Genomic DNA, 17,655 nt, shown 5'->3' with positions numbered 1-17,655 from the left:
TTTTCAAAATGGGGCATTGATTTCATGACATGTAACCCTCACTCGGTCGGGGGGCATGGGCATATTATTTTCGCTGTTGACTATTTTACGAAATGGGCTGAGGCAATGCCTACATTAAACAACAATGGTGAGACAACTGCACTTTTTTCTTCAACCATGTGGTTGCACGGTTCAGTGTACCACAAGTTGTAGTTATAGATCATGGTTCACATTTTCGCAATCACATGATGACTAAATTAACTGCTTAGTTAGGACTCCCAAATGATAGTTCTACTCCTTATTATCTAGAGGCTAATAAACAAGTTGAAGCCATCAACAAAGACCTTAAGCGAATGCTTCAACGAATGATAGGAGTTCACAAAGAAAACTGGAATTTGATCTTGTACTCATCTTTGTGGGCTTACTGAACCTTGGTAAGAAACACAACTGGATTCGCACCTTTCCAATTGGTGTATGGTCTTGAGGCAATCTTGCTAATACAATGTGAGATTTCATCACTAAAACTCACAATTCACTTGTTACCTGACACTTCTGATGATGAAGCAAGTTTCTTAAAACTCATCCATCTAGATGAAACATGTCGTGAAGCTGCATTGGCCAACAAAGCACATAAGAAACGAATTCAGGTGCAATATGACCGCAATGTCAAGCCTCGGATATTCTCAGAAGGAGACATGGTCTTGCTTTATGATCAGGAAGCTGATAAATTAGGAACAAGAAAATTTGAACCACTATGGACGGGCCCCTACATTGTCAAGCATGTTTTGGCAAAATGCACTTACGAGTTGGTTGATTATGATGGAATTCCATTGTTGCATCCCCGAAATGAGCTATATCTTAAATTTTACTATGCTTGATTTTGCGTAGTAAAAACACTATATTTATGCTTTGATTGCGTCTGTGTGTCACAATGTGACTTTCAGAGTTTTTATGTGGTTAGTAATCCGCTTTTCATTTATTACAGATGTCGAAATCTTTGGAATCATTTGTTGGTTATGTCGATGGTGCTAGTCATAGTATGCAGAACCTATCCTTTACAGCATGGGCCATATTCGCTCCAAGTGACGAGTTAGTGAGTTTTCAAGGGATTTGTATCGATCGTTCTATGAACAATATCACTGATTATAGTGCATTGATTGAACTCCTCTCTGATGCCATTTCACTTGGCATTCATCAAATCATCATTAGGATAGACTCACAACTTGTCGTACTACAACTTATGAATGTTTATACCATCCGGAATCCAACTATTCATCATATATTCCTTAGAGTTCGTCTCTTGGAAAGACATTTTGATTACATTCAATATCAACACATTTCCAAAAAATTTAACACATTAACTGATTCTTTAGTGTATTACGTGTTAAACAGACATTTACGACATATGTAAAGAGAAAATTTTCAATTCACATCAACAGTTGAATAGGATTACACATAACCATACAAAAACATTGAAAGTAAAATAGATACATGTTCAAAGTTTTTACAAAAATTTGTGTCCAAGCATACAGTAAATCATCCTAAGTAGATCTAATGATGCTCATGATAACATTTCACTTACTGAGCTATCATGCACAATAGCCTCATCCAATGGCTAGGTACACCAATATTATGGCGTTGTAGTCTCATCGGTAACTCCTCGATCTGAACATTTGGTATACCGAGGGTTAAACCCTCTATATGAAGATGCAACTCCGCCAGTGTCTCGATCAGATCTAAATCCTAGAGAAATACTCTTCCGACATTTCTCCCCGCTAGTTCACCTGCCTCCTGTTGATGACCCATTGGTCGAACAGTGCCAACATCTGTATACATGAGAACATTTTTAGTTTAGTCTTGGAAACATCAAAAAACACAAAAACATGTAAAAACTCAAAAAATCAAAAATACATGGTCAAAACAATTTACCTATAGCACCCCATTGAGCACCCACTGGTAATATCAAATCTAGATCTCTATGGAAATCCATCTGTGCATATGGATTGTCCTCTATGAAAATATGTTGTTGATGGAGCCAACTGAAGAATACAGTAGAAAATGAGATTGATGATTGACCAACATGTCTATCCATCAACTCTACCCATATCTGCATCCGTGGATCTCTAGGACCAGCTAAACTTAGTGTCACATGTTGAGGTTGTTGTTACATGGAATTTGCATCTACAGATAAACACATCTTCCCTAGGTGGGTGACTACACCTAGAACAACAGAATGAAAGTAGTTTAACCTTTTCTTATATAAGAAATGAGATGGAGGAACTTACTTGTTTCCTTTCACTTCCTAAATCTCTTTTGAATCACTCCCATCGCTCCTACTTGAACTAAATCCGCTCAAAAGGTACCTGCATCAAGAGAAATAGAAATAGGAAATGATCAAATCATACATGAACTATCGACTATAAATCATTGGAATCGAAGACATTGAAACACATAATCATCACATATATGAACAATCATATGAGAAAAGGAATAATCTCTTTATTAATGTAGAAGGAAGAGTATCACCCAATATAGTTTGATTATGTGCCACTCTTCCAGCTTCAGTTCAACCCTTGCCACATCAAAAGCACAACACTCTAGTAGCATAACATTGCTCAAAATAAACTCAATTCTCAAACCAACAAAATTTCCTTACAAACTTCAGATTCTAGCCCCCTTGATCACTATGATGAGTGCTCAATTTATAGGAAATGGAGGTGGTTTTGTCATAAATGAGAGTATTGAATGGCTTTCCATTCTTGAAGTTAGTTTCCATGGAGCAAGGGATGAGAGGTTAGGAGGTTAATGGATCCTTAGCCTATCCAATTTCGAGCTCATAGGAGGAGATAAGAGATGGAAACCTTCTAGAATCATTTAGAATGAAGGAATATTCCCAAAACCCTATGCAAATTTCACTCAATCTCGCCCAGCGTAGGCTAAAGAGAGCCTAAGTGCACTACAGTGAAGGCCATAGTGGGCATGCCTACATTGCAGTACACTGTCTCAAGGCTTGGGCTACGCTGGTGTCCCAAGGAGGCATTTTAGGAAGGCTTCAAGCCATGAAACTTTCATAGAAGGAGGAATTCAATGAGTTGACTTCTCTAGGGCATGTAACAACTGAATTAGGGTTTGATGAGCCTTAAAATTATTGATCTGTGTGTCAGGAGTATTGTGCCCAAATAGACCTGTAACAATTGCCCCTACAACATGAAGTCGAAAATGATAATGTCGAGTGATATGCTTTACGATGTGATGGAGAGGAACTGAAGCAAACGGTGACCTGCATTGATTACATACATAACATCATGATATTTTGGTTTTTTCATGAATTGTTGAGGGAAGGAATACCCATACTCAACATATAAAATTTTCACTACATGTACATAGACAATCATCTATAGATATAGACCCATGATGGGATGACCATCAGTGTATAGCCATCCTAGAGATGATTTAGTACTCTCCTGGAATCACAGCCTGAATGGATGAAACTAGATCTAGGGTCTTCTATCTCATCAAATCGTTCACTCAAGCACGAGTCTAACCATGTGAATATGTGATCTGAAGTCGAACATGGGAAGACATTGTCTGATTACCAGCCAATGATGTAAGCTGTTAACAGTTGTGAGAGAGATCACTGGTAATGATAATGATTCTCAAGGTACTGCAGTACATTCTGCATAGTGTGAATAGATGTTTTGATGTCAACCTCCATACAAAGTCTTTCAGTCAAAGGCCAGTGATGTCAACCTATTGCCAGAAGGGAGAAACTTGCCATTGATGTATGCAAGCCTCAAGGTACTAGAAGGGTGTTTCTGAGTCAAATTCTTGGATAATGTGCTGATGTCGACAAGACGTGACTCGTCGCAGGAGGGCCTTGATGTATCCCACATCAATGACATGAAACGAGTGTAATGATTTTGGAGATGTAATGTAAGTGACGAGATAAGATTCAGGAATGGTGGTCATGAAAATTAAGGTTTATGAGTATTGCAAAGGAAGATTTTTACTGAGTGACTTCTCTTGAACATGTCAGCAACACTGAATGAATTGGCAGCATTGACCCAAAACCAAAGTGATGGATGGTGTGATAGACCATAGGTATGATAACGATCAAGTAGATAACCCAACCCAAATAGTCACGGAGATGAAGTGAAAGTGTCATGTTCAAGAGCGACTTGCTACCATAAAGTGATTTATCCCTTTTCCCATTTTTCCCATTCATTGCTGACCAGTACCTCTTTATTTTTTTACTAAGATTAAGGAGGATAACATATGCTTGTAGTATAATTCCACCCTTCGGGTGAATCCATCACTATGTGATGTTTTAGTGAACCTAGCGAAGGTGAAACTCGGCCTTGTCATGATGGACAAGTTTGTCGTTGTTTAGAAAATCTTCGGCAAAATCACATAAACCATCTTTTGTCGACGCGTTTCGAACCAACCAGTGTGGTTCATCGTCAGGACAAGTTGAAGAACCAATCCGGCTTAGCTGATTAAATAGAGTGTGCAGAGACTCCAACGGCTATATTGCCAACGGCTAATTTTGACCTAATGATCCTAGTCAAACCCTTAATTTAATTATTAATATTCCTATAAATAGCTAAACCCGGTAAATAAAAGAATTCAATTGTTAATTTAAATAAATGTATATGTATATCTAAAATTAAATATAATTCAGTATTAAGATAATTCATTGGTTAATTTGAGTATATTAAATAATATAATATCCATATTTATTAAATATAATGGTCATTATATCTCGTATAATAGTCCAAATTTATTAATTAATCTATAATTATTATTATTCTAATATTATTTAAATACAAATAAATGGTATTAAAATACTCTTACTCTAAGAATTTAGTTACATTAGGTAATTGAGTGTTCATTTAATAATAATTAATTAATGGTTCGTTGGTAAGTTAGATTTATTTGTTCTTTAAAATAAATCATTCTTATTTATTATACTGGACCATAAGTTATATACACCAATACAGGTTTATTAAATAAACTATATTTCCTTAATAATTTATAATTCCAATATTATTAAAAAATAAATAGTATTATTATTCTTAGAATTTAGATGCATTAGGTAAATATCATAATTGAGGGTTGTTAAAGACCATTTCTATTAATAATAGTATAACTCATCTTCTTGGTTTATCATATATTTATTTATAATACTTTCTTATTTATACTTTAAACCTAATGGTCATTATATCTACTCTTATAATTAAATTATTAATTTATATTCATTAAATAATCAATATTTATTCAATGAGTTTAATGACAATGAGAACTCGGTCCTTTTCATATTTAGAGAGTTTGAAAAGGGACAAAAAGAAAACTCCACAAGTTCTTTTTCATAAATTTGTCTCTCAAGTCTGAAAAAGTGTAAAATAATACAAGAGAGAACCTATTGACCATGTTCGATCAATGTATTCCTTTTTTGTAAGTAATCTATCTCAGTTCGGAAAAGGGTTAAACTTATACTGAGTAGATGTCATTTCCAATCCATTTACGAGCTAAAAAGGACAAGCACCCGACAATCTTTTCATGTTTCAAGAGTCTGAAAAGAGCTTAAAGAGGACTCCACTTAGAGGAATAAGTGGTGTCTAGGAAAGCAATTGGTTTCGGTGATGTTTGAACTTCTCAAAACATGTTTATTTATGTGAACAGGTTGGTTAATAAGACCACTCATTGTAGCTGTTCCTCTCAAAGCATAAAACAACCAAGTGAAAGTGTATGATCGTCCAAGCAGATAGTGATGATGGAAGGAGAAAAACCAAGTCTCATCTAATGGAAGAGGCTGATAGAATGGCAATCACGAGGGTTAAAATGGAGATGGGTTCATTTTTACACAAGCTTGAACCACAAGGAACTATGATTGGATTCAGTTTCATGTTTACACAAGCTTGAAATGAAAAACTATGCTTGGATTCAGTTTCATTTTTAAACAAGATGGAAACAAAAAACTATGCTTGAGATTGATTTACATGCCCCCGGCATGATGACTCGATTCTAAGTGAATTCCCCCCAAGCTTAATTTCATTCAACTAAGTAGACTACCTGTTGGCTGCTTGGGGCCTGACCGAGGTTTAGAATTAGTTAGCCAAACAAATCCCTACACTACTAGCCCTTTCGGCATCAGCCCGAGGTGCGTGGACTGAAGTCTCACCCGAAGTAGTATGGGGGGATTTTGGAACCAAGTTTCCACACCCTGAGATCATCGTGATGTCAGTTTATACCTTTTGTTCTTGCTTTCGCGCAAGTCACCAAGTTCTAGAGCTCTTTCAGTCTAGCCCTTTATTCCACCCTTTGGTACCTCCGTGAAGGGGTACGATTGAGCTTCGCGCAGCCCTAACCTACGGTTCAGGTACTTTCATGCTATTATGACAACATATTGTATGAGGTCCAAAGTTATCTTAAGTGTTTTACTTATCTTATTAAACAATCACAGTTAGAACCACGTAAACATATATTCTTCCTTTCATTCGATTTACTAATACAGTCACATACATTCGTGCATCACATGAACATTTGTATATTAAACCCAAAACACAATATAACCAGATGCATTAACAAGAAATACATAGAATTTGTAGAATACTTCTCCTTATTGATATCTTCATACTATTACAGACTCTGTCTGCACTGTGCACACAGCTGCAGGGGTCTGCTCACTCAGCTTCGGACTTCCACCCTATGCCTCTACGCACTCAACCGCAGAACCTCTACCTACGCTAGGACCTCAAACTTAGACTTCTGTAAAGACTTCATCCTTATCACTTAATACTTATCTCTACTTAGAGCTTACTTACTTAGCTCTTTTTATACAATCCCATGGCCCACGGACCATGGGTAGATCTTTACAGCTGACTTTACACTTTACAAAATAAGGGTAGACAATCCTTTATGATTCATAACACCTTCACACTCCATGACCACAAAATGTGGAGACTTTACAACTTTATTACAAAATTTGACCCAAAACGTGGGCTTTTAGCTCCAAAACTTTCCTTGGGCGATCTCCTTCCCAACAGGGCCCCAACACAAACATCATGACTCACCCTCGAGTCACTCTATGGGTATGGAGATCTTAGCGTGAAGACCTCCCAGCTCGACCTGTATGACCACAACCTCGATAGTGCACTGTGTGGCCACCTACTTCGCTTCTTCAACCATCTGCTCGGTCACTGCTGCTGAACTGTTGACCTGAAGCTTTTTCTGAGTTGTTTGCCTTCAATAGAGGCCATAACCTCATAAGACTCATCCAACCAAGGCTTTTATCGTGCCTTTAGCATTGCTTCCTTATGCTGCATTGCATCTACCTGTTCTTTCAACTACTTGGTCTCCTACAACTTTGCTAGTCTCTGTGTGAGCACGACGATTTGTGCAATGCCTTTGACCTCATCATAGCATTGTTGTAGCACTCGCACTTTTGTCTCCAATCGCTGTACATTAGGGTCCTCCTATAGGCTCTTCAAGACCTTGAATGACTATTCAAAAAGTTGTTTTCAATCTGCTACTGCACTATTGACCACCGCTATTGTCTCTGTTACAGTGTTTGCGCACTGCTCATTTACTTATGGTAGATTTGAAGGTTGGGCCTTCAACTGTAATTTAGTGATCTGCAGGTTCAAATCTAGCTAAACCCTTGCCATCTCTGTGCAAGCGTTGCGGACCCCTGTAGCCAACTTGCGGACGTGCACCTCAACCGGTTCTTCCTCAGGAATTGCCAACTCCAAGACCATTCGGCATGCCTCCTCTACGACCTGAATTATTCGCTTGTTTCACGCAGTTACCTCAGTCACGACGGAAATGGCATTGTCTCTCTGTAGGGCCATCTGTTCTTTATTAATCCTCTGCTTGCTGATCACCTATAGAGTGCAGTGTTCACGAGCCCTCAGCTCTTTGATCACTCCATCCTACAATAGATGGAGCGTCTCGCCAAGGAGCGATGCCATATTCAACCCTACTCCCTTGAGGGTGTTGATAGTGGTCCTGTCAACTTCATTCTCCATGGTTAGTGCTCCATCGAGTAGCACTATTGTACTGGAGACCTTTGCGTGCAACATCTCGGCAGCTTTTGAAGTGCCAATAGCAAGGCTGGTGGATACCGTGCCAGCCTGTGACGCGTCGGTTTGCAGCTCCTACAGACTTGTCTAGATAGCCCCCAATATTAGTTTTTGTTGCTTCTCAAACTGTTATAGGGCCTCCACGGTGACATCCTGCACCATCTCTCTGATGTCATGCAAATCGCCCTCTGTGAGGCTGATTGGGTGTAGTGATAACTTAGTGGCCTTGTATTTCTTCCTGGACCCTCCTTTCTCTTACTCCCTTGGACGTTTGATGTGAGTGAATGTCGCCTATGGGTCCGTGCCATGCTGCTCTGTCTACTCGTCTATCTCTTCCTCTATCTCAGATGAAGGTGACCTCACACCTTTGTCAGAGCCCCGCTCTGTTCCACTTGTAATTTATAAGGAATTTTAAATTCAAATCCAACCATTCCCCTCACATTCGGTTCATTAATGCCAGATTGGTAGTAGATTTTCACGGATCTAACCCATAAATTTCATCTTAAATGCCAACCACCCACTCGATTTCGCTACATTTCGACCGTCAAATCATGAACAATGACTTTAACGATCACTTTCTGGCTGACCTGAGCAATTTCTCCCTGGATAGCGCAGTCCCTGTCACACTATCACAAAATTTGTGACACTTCCTTGCTTCGTACAATCCTCCAATCATGCGGCTCCCCAACCAGGGCAATGTAGTTTATAGTCCCATGCCTCCTTTCAGCTGCCTAGAGTGCTAAGACTATGCTACCCTCATATAGTCACATGGCTGGACCACCGGTTTATGGCTTCAGTCGGATGCCATTCACCTTTCCTGGGAAGGGATCTCCATTGAATTTAACCAACTGAGCTACTCCACCATTGGCAATTTCCTTAATGAAATAGGGCCCTAACCAGTGCATTCTGAATTTCCCTGGAAATTTATCAAACTTGTTGTCATATAACCAAACCAAGTCATTTACCTTAAACGTGCGCAACTTAATGTGCCAATCATGCCATGGTTTTTTTGCGCTGCTTTTGGACCTGTTGGTGAAATCAAGCTAGAAATCTCTCTTCCTCAAGTTCAGCCAACTGTGCAAGCCTCTCTTCCAGGGCTCCGCAATCTGTCATACCCGTGAGTGCCACTATGCGCAGACTAGGCACAATGTATTCCATGGGCATCACTACTTCAACACCATATACAAGCCTAAAGGGTGTCTGTCCAGTCAACTTCTTGCATGTCGTCCGATAGGCCCATAGTACTATGGGTATGCGTAGGTCCCAATCACTTCACTAAGCATTGCAAACCTTGGTCAGTGCGTTCTCCAACACTTTATTGAATGCTTCCACCGTCTTGTTAGCTTGTGGGTGATAAGGCGTGCTCTTATGGTGATATACATGAAATTCCTCTAGCAGTGCACTGATCGTCTCATTCAAAAAGTGCATACCCTGATCACTCATCAAAATATTTGGACACCCAAATCGCATCAATACATACTCAAAGAGGAACTTCGCAATAGTCACGCCTGTGCAATCCTTCACAGGTTGTGCCTCTGCCCATCGAGTCAAATACTCTGTCGCGGTGATAATGTATCGTGCTCCTGTCCTCTTCCCTTATGGCTGAATGCGTCCCAAAAAATATATCGCCCATTTATTAAAGGGTTGTAATGTCATCTGTGGATTCAAATGCAGCTCATCCTTTCACGATGGCCTGCCCATCTTTTGACACACATCACATGCTTTGCAGTAAGCTTTTGAATCCTAATGGAGGGTTCACCACCACAACCCTACGTGTAGAATCTTCTACGCGGTTGCTCTCCGTGCATAATGTCCTCACGCGGTTCCCCCATGAGCGTCTGTGAAGATACTGCTCCTTTCAAACTCTGGTACATATCATTGCAATATTTCATCAGACCCCATTTTGTACATATGCCTATCAATGATAGAAAATTATGTCGCGTGCACCACTAACTCCTTCTTTTGTTGGATGATGTAACCTTCCGAGGCAGTTCTTGTCATTAGGAAGTGTATGATATCTTCAAAATTACCATCCGCGATGCACACAACAAATAGCTGTGCGTCAGGCAATCCCTCCTCCAAATTACTGGGCTCTTCCCTTGTTTTGATGCGCGACAGATGGTCTGGTCCCACGTTCAGTCGTCCAGGCTTCACAATAACTTCAAAATCATACTCTTGGAACAATAACAACCACGTGCAGATTCTCCCCCCCCCCAACACAGGCTTATTGAATAGGTATTTCAACATGGAATGATCCGTATACATCTTAAAATGTCCACCCAGCAAATAATGTCTAAAATTCTAGAGCGCATATACCATGGCTAACCCTTCGCACTCGGTGGTGGAATAGTTCTTTTCAGCCTTGGATAACCTTCTACTTGTGAATGCTATATGATGGTCCAATTCTCTTCCACTAGCTTGTGTTAGTACTGCTCCCAGCACTATACATGACGCATCGACATGTACATGAAACTCTTTCTTCCAATCCGGGAAGACTAAACTCAATGCGGTGACCATATTTTCTTTCAATGCATCCAAGATTTTCCTACAGTCCTTGTTCTAGCATAACGTGACATCCTTTTTCAACAACTTCTCCATAGGCACAATGATCTAGGCATAGCCCTTGATAAATTTTCTGTAATATCCAGTATGTCCTAAGGTTTCCCGCAGTTGTTTCACACTCCCCGGCACCTCCAAATTAAGTATCACCATGATCTTCACAGGATCTACCATTAGTCCCCGTCTACAAACCACATGACCCAACAGCGTCCCAAAAGGAACACAAAACAGACACTTCTTCAAATTGAGCGTGATATGGTACCTTCAACAGGTATCTAGCATCAGGCACAAACTTGCCACATGGTGTTTCACCAGCCCAAACACAATCCAGTCATCAAAGTACACTTCCAAAAACTTATGAATAAATTCCTTGAACGCAACAATGACTACACATGAAAAAATCACAGACGCATTCTTCAATCTGAATGGCATTACAGTGTACTGAAAACATCCCCACTTAGTCATACAGGTCATCTTTCTTCTATCTTCCAGCACAATTTTGATCTGATGGTACCCAAATAACCCATCAATGGAGGAATACGCTTCTTGGCCACCTAAATTTTCCAACACTTCATCAGTAAACGAAGTCAGGAAAGGATCATGTATGCAACCATTATTCAACTTCCTGAGATCTACGCATATCCTTATTTCATCCTTTTGCTTCTTTTCCTGTACCACCATTGGACTTACCCAATCAAATTCTTCTACTGGCTCAATAATGCCTGCCGCGAGCATCTTATCTAGCTCTAAGCGGACCTTCTCCTTATACTTTGGATTGAGGCGGTAAGGTCTTTGCTTAACCGGCTTTGCGTGGGGTTTTAACGTGATCATCATAGCACCTAGGTCTCCTATTATCCCTTTCAGCTCCGTAAACTTGGTAGGGAACAAATCCTGGTATTTGGGGAGCAATTCAGTGACCTTGTCCACCACCGCGTCATCCCAGTAATCCCCAATCTTCGCGAATTTCGGCTCTGCCTCTGTACCAATATTTACCTGTTTCGTTTTCAATGGCACGTTTATATCAAGATTCTCAACCTGCGGTCCCTCAACCTCGCAGTAACCCTCTGTTTTATGGATGTTAATCTTCCACAGATCCTCATCTTCTTCTTCAGTGGTCACGTTATAGCATTCCATCACATGACTCAGCTGAGTAGTCCAATCGGGTTGAATCAGATCCAATGGATCTTGCGGTATCTTGAAGATTGTTTCTTTCACTTCTTGTAGTGGTTCGTCAATACAGTCAAACCTATCTTCAAAACTGAATGTCATTATGAATCCTTTGTGCACAATATCCCATTCACCTATACCATAGTAGATTTTTGTTTCTAAGTACCAGTTCATCAAGATGACATCCAAGGTGTGGCAGAACAAGTGCACCCATTCTGGTTGGGGATTCGCTCCATAAGCCTGAGCCCATTTGGCCAAGTGTGCACGTGAATCATCCTTCCCATCATATTTGACTGTCATTTGTACCCTTGGCGTGTTCTCATCATCCTCCTACACTCGCGCCAATCATCAAAGCTACCCTTGTGCGTACCCCACCACCTTGTGGGCATAGCGTGCAGTGCCTAGTCCAAAGCCTAGAAGCACTACTTCTCTAGTACTTCCCTCTCAAATGCATCTAGAAATACATCTACATCACTCCAGCCATCGTAAGTGGGCAGATTTCTTACCTCTAATGACACACAGCGTAGCGACTGGGTCATCATGTTACAGCTCAGTGTGGTTACTTCGTGTAATCGATTATGCCAACACTCTAATTCTTCATCAGAGTATGAGGTGCAGGAACTCTCACGATCCCACGTAATTCTTCCATCCGTTGTTGGATTCACCCAATCTTGGTCTTGCACTATTATCTTATATATATAGTCCAAATCATCATCGCTCTCATAATCACAGACTGGTTCAGTATAGCGCGATCCTTCATCAGAATCTAGGGGTACTATTACGCAAAGTGATTTATTTTCAAATATCATCTTCTGCTTCTTTAGGTTGATTACCGCATTCATGTCAGTAGCCCAATCAATGCCAAGGAGCGCAGGGTAGGGGTTGCTGTCATCCACAATTTCTATTACTTCAAAGTCAGCGAATACGCTCGCGCCTTCAATATCTACAGTCACCCCTTGTAGCTTCCCCATGGGGATGATCTTCTGCTGATTTTCCATCCTTAACTAAATCGGAGACCACTGCAGCATGGGTTTTCCCATCCGCTCCCAAGTTTGCTTTGGTAAGATGTTCACGTCTGACCCTAGATCCAAAATAACGTGATCCATTTCATATTCTCCTATCTGCACGGTTAGTCTCATTTCTCATCCTGTCCTTGCTTTATGCTTACCAATATTTTGTGCCATGCGGCATTTACCTGGAGTTTTTCTGGAACATCTGTTTATAAGCTTCTGTAAGCCCTTCACAGCCTTGCTATAGCGCAACAACTTCATGCAAGTCTCCAGAAAGGTCGTAAGCATAGAAGGGTTCATTTCTTGGTTAGTTTTATCCTTGCTCCCTAAGGTAGAGGCCTCAGCGAAGCTCTTCTTTGCTTCCATGAATATTTCGCGTGCGTGCTCCAAATAAAATTTAGCCTCCTTCACCAGAGCTTTGTGAACCCACGAGTTGTCTTCGGGTTGTTTCCCCTAATCATCCCCTATTGCAATTCCACTTCAGAGCACTATATTCACATTCAGATCCTCTTCGCTAGTCTCAGACCTCATCATCTACAGGTTCTGAGTCGGCTAAGGTGCTAGTGCCCCTTTTTCATGTATCCTCACTATCAGCATAGGACAGTCCTCCATTTCATGATCAAACATAGTGCAATATTTGCACGAAAGACATGTTGGGTTAGTGAAATCATGAGCATAGTGTCCTGGTCCTCTGCAATTGTAGAAGATTAGCTGTCCTTGACCTCTGCCATCTCCTCCTCCGCCTCGGCCTCATCCGCGTCCCTGAAAACCTATTCGCGTCATCCCTGCGCTCTGGTTAGGGGGTCGCATCTCTGCCTGAACCCTATAGGCGGGTGTTCTATCCATCATCAATTCATAACTTGTGCAATTGCTCTCGTCATTCCCTACCAAACTACAGAAGTTGTAGAATAGTTGTTGCAGTGTTTGTACAAAATTCTGTAGCAAATGACAGTTATCCGTCGCATGTTTTCCTACTACCTGACATATAGCGCACCACAATGCAGGCCCCACGCTTAGTCCTACTTGAGCTTCCAGCCTTAAAGGCATCTATCCTCCTCCTGCAATATAATTCGTAAAGACCAGGAAATGGTCTTTGTCATGCCCCTGACCTTTACATTTCAGGCACCATACCTCTTCGTGCATGTCCAGTCGAACTATTCTGTCCTGCCTAAAACTTTGCATTTCAAGGAAAATATTTTGCAACTCCCCATGGATCTGTTGAACCCCTAGATTCGAATCCTGCATCAGTGTTTCGTGCAGTCTCATTGCAATCTCCAAGGCCTCTGCCTGAGTCGTTATCTTCTGTTGTGACAACACAACTCTTATGTGTGGCAGGAGCGAAGCCACAAACCACTCGCAGTGCTCTACATCAGTTAGATTCATATTAGCTTCGTGGATTTGGCATTTCAACCTGTGATACAATTCCCAAGGTGTCTCGCTTGGTTTCATCATGATTTCCTTGAACCCCACAATCGACTGTGCCTTGAACTTAGGCCTGCTGAATTCTTTATTCAATGCGGTCTGGATGTCTATTCCTCTAAGTATTTCCGCTTCACGTAGCTTCGAACATCAAGGTAGCCGCATAACCCAATTTTCGCACAATAACATCTTAATCTAGGTATTCAAAGACTTAAAGTACTTACCTCGCAGACCTTTGAAAAAGCACTGCTCTGCCTCATTGTAGCTAACTGAGGTATCGACCATGAATTCAGTCACAAATACTCCTATGATGCGATCGAGCCAATGATCGACAACACAAATGATCTTATCCTCATAGGCTTCTAGTCTCTGTACCAACTCTAGGGTCCAGACAATATGACCGTCAAGTCTCCACCTTCCTTGGCTATCTACTAACTTCACAATCCACTCGTATAACTCAACTGGAAAGGAACAGAAAAATATCTTATGGATTTCTGTATACAGATACTTTTCCAACCACAGTTCCTTTGTCAGTCGCGGATTTCTATTCTCCTGCACCACGAATTTGTGGATCTTCCTATCCAACTAGTCTTTGATCTCTTTCTTAGTTGGATTCCAGTGATACGACATTGCACATCTCTTATGCAGATTTAGGTCCCGGCAATGGAACCATTTGTTGGTTACGTGGGTCCCCACCTAGGTTCAACGTTAGTTAGCCAAACAAATCCATACACTACTGGTCCTTTCAGCTTCAGCCCACGGAGCGAAGATAGAAGTCTCACCTGAAGTAGTATGGGGGGATGCTGGAACCAAGTTTCCACACCCTGAGATGGTCATGATGCCGGTTTATGCCTTCTGTTCCTCCTTTCGCACAGGTCACCAACTTCTAGAGCTCTGTCAGCCTAGCCCTTTATTCTGCCCTTCAGTACCTATGTGAAGGGGTATGATCGACCTTCACGCAGCCCTAACCTATGGTTCAGGTACTTTTGCGTTGCTATTAAATTGTATTGTACGAGGTGTTAGCTACCTATACCAATAGGTTTCATATTTCATGATTGGAAAATAAAAGTTCCAAATATGCTCTGCTTTGGTGATCCAAAGATCCCATATTTCCATGAGAAGACAAGGTGCGTACAAAAACTTGATGTTGACTCAATTTTGGATGGATGGTCCAACAGCCTAATCTAGATCATGCCATGTTTCAATTTTCTGTTGTAGAATAGAGAAAGAAGTCTGTCCAAACTGTTTAATCTTGGCAGACCAGTAGCTAGGTAGAGAAAGTAAGGTTTCCAACTGCTTAATCTGGGACCTTGGAAGCAATAAGGGTAGCCTTAGATAGAAAGTCAAAAGAAAAAGCCAAAAGAAAACAAAAGGCACATAAGGGTCTGCAAGTCTAAGTGCACCCTCCATGAAGAAACAAAAAATGCTAGGCAAGTAGATGGGTAAGTAGATGGGGTTGCAGAAATGTCAATCATTTCAAATGAATTTGTTGATCTAGCATAAAGAAACATCAGTGGATAGAGAAGCTCCTCTTCTCCATCATGTTGCAGCAAAGCAAAGGAGCATGACTAACTCCCTTTTCCCCTTTTCACATTCATTACTAACATCCCTTCATCAGTTGTGTTCATGAAAGAATTTAAGGTTTTATGTTCGTTCTTATTCCTTTAAAAGCCACATTTCTTATCTAAAATTCTTTTTATTTTGACCTACTACCTAAGCTAAGTTGTTTTCACATAAACTTAGTGACATCACTCCTCATTCACCTCTTCCATTCATATTAACCCCTAACTTCTTATTATATAAATCCCCTATGTTACCTTTTCCCTATTATTATAAACACTATAGTGTATAAACCCCAAGCATTCTATAAATATCCCTTCCCCCTGGCATTATAGCCATATGTTCACAATCAGGGATTAAATTGACATCTGGTCAGTTTAAGAACCCAAACCCTTACCCCTCTTTCCCCTTCAGAAGTTTTCTAAACCATTAAATTCTTCATTTGCAAAAGAACCTTGTAAATAAACCCATTTTCACCCCTAACCCACTCGTTTGCAAAATTACATGAAAAAACCCACTTTTTCCCGTTTTACCCAAAGTTTGGCGCAAAAGCGCGTTTTCATAAAATACATTGAAAAACAATACAAATCCGCCAAAATTCTAAAGTCCCCGCTGGGCGCAATTTCCAAAGAATATATTATTTTATTCCCGCCCCCTTCTGTATTGACCTGGCACATTAACGATCCGTCGACCGTCGGACCTGGCCTTTTTCATCCGATGGCCCACATGCATATCGAAGCGGCTCCGACATCTGAAGGATAGCTTCCGATATTTGTCAGAGGGTGACGTCAGGCCTCTGCCACGCGTCATCCCCAAATCGCATCGGAGCGCCCTCTGACAATTCCGCTTCCGTATATAAGGCAGTGCGATATCAAACCGCTTACCGTTTCCAGTTTCTGTGAACCCTCCTTGCCAACGTCACCACCACATCATTACCGTGTCACTGCTACGTCATCGTCGCGTCAGCGCTCCCGTCCGCCATTGCTCCGACTTGTCCACCACCTCACCATCCCCGTGGACTACTCTTAAGCCGCCACGTCACCTGATGACGTCATGCTGACGTCATCCGACCTTGACCCCACCTGATGACGTCATGCCGACGTCATCCAAAAAAAGCGCAAATGTTCCAAAAAATCCATATTTTGGCCAAAAAACCGTGTTTTTTGCACTTTTTGCAAAAACGACTGTTGTTTCTTCTGCATGCATTTTACGTCCAAGCTCTCACCAACCTGCTGAATTCGACCTGGAGACCGGTGGCGCACCAAACCCACCTGCATTTGTCACCATTGCCACAGTATACCAGGTATTTATCCAAATTATCCTCCCTATGCCTATGTTTGTCCATAATTCTCCAAGGATAACGTAAAACACTGAAAAAACACATAATTTACTGGTAAATCCTCTGTGCCTAGTCTCCATTTGCAACTGTAAGGTCAAAATTCACCTGCTAAGCCTTATTTACCCCAGTTTTCACAAACCTACATTCTGTTCGCGCAATCATGAATGGGGAACCCATACTGCACCAATTTGCTGTAAAAAAGAGTTTTTTAAGGCCAAGCATTTGCCCTATCAGCGCTTGTGCAGTATTTCAATTGCTGCCATCACCATTTTATCCTCGGTTCCTCAGTAAATCACCTCCCTTTTCAAGAATTACTCTTTTGTGTTGCTCTGCACAGTAACACCAGTTTACATACAAACAGAGTTTTAAAGTAACCATGGATGCACCAGTAGCTCCTGTAGCCTTGAACATTGCTCCTTTAAATGCTCCTCAGAGAGAATTGGAATGGCAACCATTAGCAGACCTGGATTATCAGATATCAGAAGAAATGCTAATGCACAGCAAGTACCACATCCACTTGTTAAACGAATTGAAGATTAAA

The sequence above is a fragment of the Pinus tabuliformis genome, chromosome 1_2, assembly GCF_031772625.1.
Source record: "Pinus tabuliformis cultivar Carrire ecotype Pingquan chromosome 1_2, CPIR1, whole genome shotgun sequence".
Taxonomy (NCBI): domain Eukaryota; kingdom Viridiplantae; phylum Streptophyta; class Pinopsida; order Pinales; family Pinaceae; genus Pinus; species Pinus tabuliformis.
This window is presented reverse-complemented; position numbering follows the sequence as displayed.